This window comes from Cyprinodon variegatus, unplaced genomic scaffold (genome assembly GCF_000732505.1).
Source record: "Cyprinodon variegatus isolate N-32 unplaced genomic scaffold, C_variegatus-1.0 Scaffold1845, whole genome shotgun sequence".
Lineage (NCBI taxonomy): Eukaryota > Metazoa > Chordata > Actinopteri > Cyprinodontiformes > Cyprinodontidae > Cyprinodon > Cyprinodon variegatus.
Genome location: NW_015152298.1, coordinates 34955 through 42126, shown reverse-complemented (window position 1 = coordinate 42126; position 7172 = coordinate 34955).

Genomic DNA, 7172 nt, shown 5'->3' with positions numbered 1-7172 from the left:
GTGGAAATTAATCCCATGCTGTCTAATAACTCTACCGATTGGGAGCATGTATAAAGTAAAAACAATATATATATCGTATATCAAGATTAATAGGATTAAGGTGCATGTGTACATGTATCACACACAATGAAAAAAAAAATAAAAATAATAAATAAATTAAAAAAATACAAGGAGTAGCACATAGGTTGTAGGTAGATAATAAGGATTGTCCAAGTTAGGGTTAGGCCAATGTGTCAATGCATTCAATAAAAAGTTTTGTTTTATCCAGCTTCTAATGGGTAATGGTGATGGGTCACAGATGCAATAAACAACACAACATTGCAGCAGGATGGTTAACTTAGATGGTTAACTTAGATGGTTAACTTAGATGGTTAACTTAGATGGTTAACTTAGATGGTTAACTTAGATGATTAACTAAGATAACACTTAGGGCTCAGCTAAAAGGGTGGAACTTTGCTGAGATAAACAGTCATAAAACCACAATATGGCTGCTTCTACCATACGGTCAAAGGAGGAGGAGTCAACGCTGCTTGGGAGGTCAATGGGTGACAAAACTAAACATGATAAATACAATGAATTATAATAACTTGGCCCCTCCTATCATGTGACAAAATTGTAGTGATTGACTAAGAATGTGGCACATAGCGGGACCAATCCCAAACCACGGCCTAAACACTGTCACTATCAGGGTCACTATCAGGGTCACTATCACTGTCACTATCAGGGTCACTGTCAGTGTCATTCCCAATGAAGTCTCTCAGCTGAAGGCGCCTTCATTAAAGTTGGGGGGGGAGAAAAAGAAGAATGGGACGGCTTCTTAGGGATTCTTCCCTCCAACGGAAAAGGAAAGCAACTGTTGCTATGGCAACACAGCAGTGCTCCATTTGCATGACTGTAGCTCTGTGGCGGCGGTTGAAATAACATCTAACTTTGCCGTTTTTTGAACAAATGTTTACGTTTAAAAACTATTTCAAAGAGAATCAGAATTACTTTATTAATCCCTTACAGTTTTTTTTTAAATAAGATAAGGATCACAGTATATACGATCAACAGTAGACTAACGCCTGTCTGACTGACTGACTAAACAACAGTTTATAATGCTGCTCAGTACCTAAGTACAGTTATTGCTCCTAGTCTTAAAGGGGAGGTGATCAGTCATGAGGTCATCAGACTGTAATCATGTGTTCCAGCAGAGTTTGTATCGCAATATTAATGAACACAGACCGTCTCTCTCTGAGTTTGCTTAAGGTGGACAGAAAGATAATCGTTCAGGTTAAAAAATAGATAAAAAAATATGCTTAGAGTAGTTATTTATCTTAATTACATAACCCACAAATTCCTCAACAAGAAATGAAATTGAACATGTAAAATATGCCAGAAAAGAATCACAGCTGAAGACGAAACATCTTCGCCTTTATTTGACCTTTAATGTTGGGTAACGAATGGCAGGCAGTAGTTTTATGTTTAAAAGATTTAAGCTAACTTTGTTTTAATAAAAAAGTTCAGCTGCTGGTTTCATTAAGAGTTGAAATAAATTGAGGTTTATAAAGAAGTTTTGGTAAATGATGTTAAAAACACCTTAGAAGGAGTTTAAATCTAAAGTTTTATTCTAAGGACTAAAGATTTCCCTGTCATGGTTTTATCTTTAACTCTAATTTGATTGTCTTGGTTTGGCCTAACAGGACACTGAAGATAAAGATAAAAAACAGCGAGCAGGTTTCTGTTTATTAAACAGTAGATCCATGTTCCCATGTGACCTGCTGCATTTGTGGAGTTCGTTAGCATCAATCCCGATGCTTTTTAATTTACCTGTTCCTGCTTTACCTTGGTGATCACCTTCTGGTTCCTCCTGCCTCCATGGCCAATCAGCGGGTTGCGTACATCATCATCCAGCCCTGCTGACCTCTGTTAGCTCCACCCCCTCAGCAGGAGGAGCCCAGAAGGGCCAAACAACGACCCGTTATTATAACGCTCTCAGAGCGGGTCCAGTGGAGCCAAGCTGAACAGAACCTCTGGAAAAGGAGCATAATCCAATAAATTATTCACAGTCTGGAAAATCTCAGGTTCTGACTGAGATATAGACCATAAATAAAACCAGATATAGATCAGATATATAGATTAGATGTTAGCTCCACCCCCTCAGCAGGTCTGAAAGGAGCCCAGAAGGACAAAAAAACATGCCAGGCCAAACAAAGACCCGTTATGGTAGCGTTCTCAGAGCGGGTCCAGTGGAGCCAAACTGAACAGAGCCTCTGGAAAAGGAGCATGATCCACTAAATTAGTCACAGTCTGGAAAATCTCAGGTTCTGGTCTCAAATACGGACCAAAAATTATTCCAGATATAGATCAGATATATAGATTAGATGTTAGCTCTGCAGTCAACTAAGCTTACAAGGCTAACATGCTAATATTAGCGTGTTTAGCATTGTTTCCATTGATTATAATATGTTAATAGTCTCTGTGATTTAGACCAGAAGCTGATCACAGTGAGCCAATCAGAGCTGTTGGAGAGCTGAACCATAACCATGACTCATCAGATGAAAACCATCATAAGCTCTGATGTTTGTCTGAAGTTCAGACCCTCCTGCTGGTCGCTCTGAAATCACTATAACTCATTTAAAGCTATAGAGGAGGATCTTTTATTTCAGGGTGGATCATCTCAATCACTGGTCCTCCTACCTGTCAATCATTCTGGTGATGTGTCTACGTTAGGCCGTCCTACGCGCCCGTCCCGTCAGCTATCTGTTTCTTCCAGGCGTATATCTGTGGAGAGCTACAGTTTCAGACGGTCATTGAAGCTCACCTTTCTCACCACCATTCTTTGAAAATGGCCGAGGATCAGAAGAGAAAAAGTGTCTAAGAAGTTTGAGAAGAAAAGAAAGGCCTCAGAAGAGGCAGATATATCCCAGAATGCTTTGCACAGAGAGCTCTCCTCGCAAAGCATTATGGGATTTGTTGTCACAGCGGCCCGCTGTCGCCATAGGCTGTCGCTACCCGACAGTGGCGACTAACAAAGATGGCGCGGGCACTGCAGTGTAGGAGGAGTTACGTAACCAACGGAGCAAAAAGCAGTGATCGTCTGTCTGAATGGTCATTAACTGAGTTCACTATAAAGTCACTATAGAGTCCCTGCTGTAGGTGGATGCAGTTACCTTGTATGACCTAAGAGATCAGCACATCTTAAATGGCGTGCACGAGGAACAAAGGGCTTGTGCACGCTCCTGCACGCGCATTTTTTTTTTTTTTGAGTGGAGGCTCTTTTAAAAAATCCTCCACAATATTTTAAATAGATGATTTATTCATCTTAGAATCATTCATTTTATTACAGTCATTAAAGACAGGTTTGGTTAGATGACTTTTTCAGGTTCAGGACTTTGGACTTTAATGCCTGGACTGGATTTAGGTGAAATGACACGAGGCTTAACTGGGACTCATAAAACCAATCACAGCATAAAACCAGAATGGACCAATCACAGCATAGGAGGAAGTGATAATAATTCCTAACTGTAACCATAACGGTGAAGATGGCCGCTGTGATGTTTGATTGGGGCTCTTTATTATGTCCCAGAAGAGCGGATTATATTCTGACAGTTTCAGCATTTTATAAAGATGTTTTATGTCAGATGTGTTGTTCTCTGATTGGTTCTCACCTGTTTCCCCTGACTGTTAGTCCCGCCTCAGAAACTGGGCTCTACTTGTTGACATGTTGTCTATATAAATGATTCTAGCTGACCAGGCTAATCCAGTCTAGAACCTGTTTCCATGGTGATGGTTTTACTGGGATCAGTTTAGATCCAAAGGTTCTGGATCCTGAGGTGTGGTTCTCTGCGATCAGTGGGACGTCACTGGGACCCAGTAGAAGGGGGTCAGTAGAGGGCGCTGGTGCAGCACCTCTCCTGGAAAGTATTTCAGGTTTTTAGAAGAAATTTAAAATATTATAATAAACAACAACCATTAAGAATGACTAAATCCACAATAATGTGAGGTTAACATAAATTTAGTTTGGGAATAGATTCAGTTTCTTTTCCAACATTTTGCTCGTTAGAAAAAATCTTCCATTGTAGACCAGCCAGGATCAAACTGCAGAGTTTTTACCCTAGATTCCTCCAGCAACATAAATCTATCCAATCAGACTCTTCAAGAACTGTCCCTAAAAGGTTTTACAATAATCATCCAAAGTGTGTATATTATATTCAGCCAGATAATGGTGGGTCCAGCTCCAGGTCTGCATCATTGCATCCTGTCCCAGGAGGTCCAGGGAGGGAAATGTTCTGTAGAGCTGGAACCATGTTCACCCTGCAGGGCTGTGATCCAGACAGAAGCAGCTTCACACACTACAACCCCCCCCCTCCTGCCCATTTCTGTGGTTCAGCACTAGCTGCTCTGAATGGAAACTCTACAGCCTTTATTTCTATCTGCAGGTTTATTCTGAGGGTTCCTGCAAACATTATGGTTCCATAGTGAAAGTAAAGATTCTAGATTTTTATTTCTCACCTAGACGTAACTTAACAGGTGATATTTTCTCTGGACCAGATCAGAACCAGGAGGCTGAATCAGGGTTTTGTTCTTTTATTCTAGGAAGTATCCTGGTTCCAAACCGCTGAGTCTGGATCCTGGTTCTGGTTCTGGTTCTGGTGGACGTCTCTGCTGCTGCTTCCAGAAGATCCCCTCTGATCCAGAACCTTCCTCACAGCGACCGTCTCTGCTGCTGCTTCCAGAAGATCCCCTCTGATCCAGAACCCCCCCACAGAGCGACCCACGGTGGAAAATAGAGGAGACCTCAGTCCATCAGGACCGGTTCTCTCTGGGCTTCCTTCTGCACCTCTCTGCATTAATCTCAGATTATTTCTCAGATTAGTCGACTAATCCACATTATCTTTATGATCACCATCAGATTCTGCTGTTAGAAATTACAGCCTTAGATTGTAAAATGTTTTGACTGCCTGGTTCTATTCTGCACCTTTAAAACTCATTTTATTGCTGATGTTCTTTATATATTAACCTTCATTAATGAAAATCCATTGAACATGAAACTGAAATGCGAATGACTGAAGTGATTTTTGAAAGTGTTCTCTATCACTAACTTCAGTTTTTTACGGTTAAAACATTAAAAGGATCCTAATATATTTGGAAATAAAACAAATCTTTTAACAGAGTTTAATGTTTCCAGTGAATTAACCCCTCAGCGTATAAAGGTGATATTAACCTGCTAAAGTCAGGATTATTCACAGCATCAACATTAACAATGACAGAAATAAATACAATTATTTAATTAGAAAGAAAATGATCAGTGAGCTTTTTATCACTAATGCAAACCATCAGTCTCAGTTATAAAGAAATGTATAATAAGCTGTACAGTAAGTCTTAGATATAATCTGACTGAATAACAGCTGAGCTGAACTTCCAGAACTTCCAGTCGCTCCTCTGTGGGAGGTCCTGTGGAGGCCTTGGCTGGAAAGGGTGGGTGCTGCTGAAGTCCCCCAGCTGTTATTCACCAAAGCTGCTGTTCTCCTCTGGTCATCCTGTCAAGATTAAACATGGACACTGGTTCCCAATGTTCTAGAACCATGATCATGGCAGATGGCCCAACAGCGTCTTTCTAAACAGAGCAAGGAAATAATGGATGATAGTGCAGAGAGCAGTTTGTTTTTCAACCATCTTGGTAACTTTGTGTTTCTAACGTTGGGAATGATGGCTACATGCGCTCCAGCGCTAGCTTCCATGTTAGCTTCCCTAAACACAGAGCATGCTGGCTGGTGATGTCATTGCGTCCTCTAAGCTGGATGAATGCAATTCTTTATTTTATTTATTATATACTTTAATAATCCCAGAGGGAAATTACTTCTCTGCATTTAACCCCTCCCCTTGGGGAGCAGTGGGCTGCCATTGTGCGGCGCCCGGGGAGCAGTGTGGAGTTAAGGGTCTTGCTCAGGGACCCAGAGCAATGTGAATGTAGCCTTTGCCTCAAAGTGGAATTAATAAACTATTCCAACATATTTGCTCACCTGCTGATCACTGGTAGGACACTGATCTCTATTTATTCACTGAATATCTGATATGCCGTTGGTCGAACAGGGTAGTCAGCGGCCGCCATATAGGATCCATTGGCTATAGATGATTTATTGGTTAGTTCATCCACTGACTGGGAAATTACCAGTGGAACGTCTTCCTGCAGACAGAAAACTGCTGGTTTCTGCAGCTAAATGCTGCAGAGGGAGGCATTGGTATGGCAGGACTCCATGAGAGCAGGGAGTACCAATATGGCGGCAGGTGACCACTTACCTGGGCTACCAGCAATCCAGTGAATAAATAGACATCAGTGAGTTAGAGGCTCAGTGACACACATGAGGCTCTGCTGCCCTCTGCAGCAGCTTTAGTGAACTGCATGTGATATAGACGCCTCTCAGTTTATATTTCTCTAAAGATGCATGATCAGGTCAGCACAGTGGGACAGTGGGTATTGCTGTTACCTTGCAGAAGGAGGGTTGCAGGTTTGATTTCCAGCCTGGGGTCTCTAACTTCCTCCTCCAGTCCAGAAACACACCTATCAGGTTGGTCAGCACCTCTAATATGTACCTAGGTGTGTCTCTGTGTTGCCGGGCGACCTGTCCAGGGTGGACGTTGCCTCCTGATCATAGACTGCTATAGAAATCAGCCCTACTGCCACACTGGCTGAATAAATAGGACAAGATGGATGGATTTATTAACACATTGAAAATAGCTGTGGTGATTTATCAAAAAGGAAAGTTTTAGTCCCTAAGGCTGACACTTAGTCTACTTTTAAAGCAAGGCTTAAAACTAGTTAACCCAGGTTTATTTATTGGACTGATACCTTCATAGAAATGACCAACATCAGATGATTCCGATGTGAATGTGTATTATTCACGTTCTGTTCTGGTCCTGCTCTGCTCTTTAGTCCAATCAGAACAGTTCTGTTCATAACCAGAACCTCTGCCTGTCAGCAGTCTGTTTACAGATCTGTTAATAAGGTTACCTGATCAAACACTGCTGACCTTTGACCCCACCAGGCAGCCAATCACAGCAGCCTGACAACGGTTCACTTCCAGAGTTTATCCCAACCTGCCCAGAGGATCCATGATCTGGTTCTGATCTCAGAGCCATTTGGGTCCAGTTTAAAGGTAAGATGCTCCTGTGCTTCCAAACGATGTGAA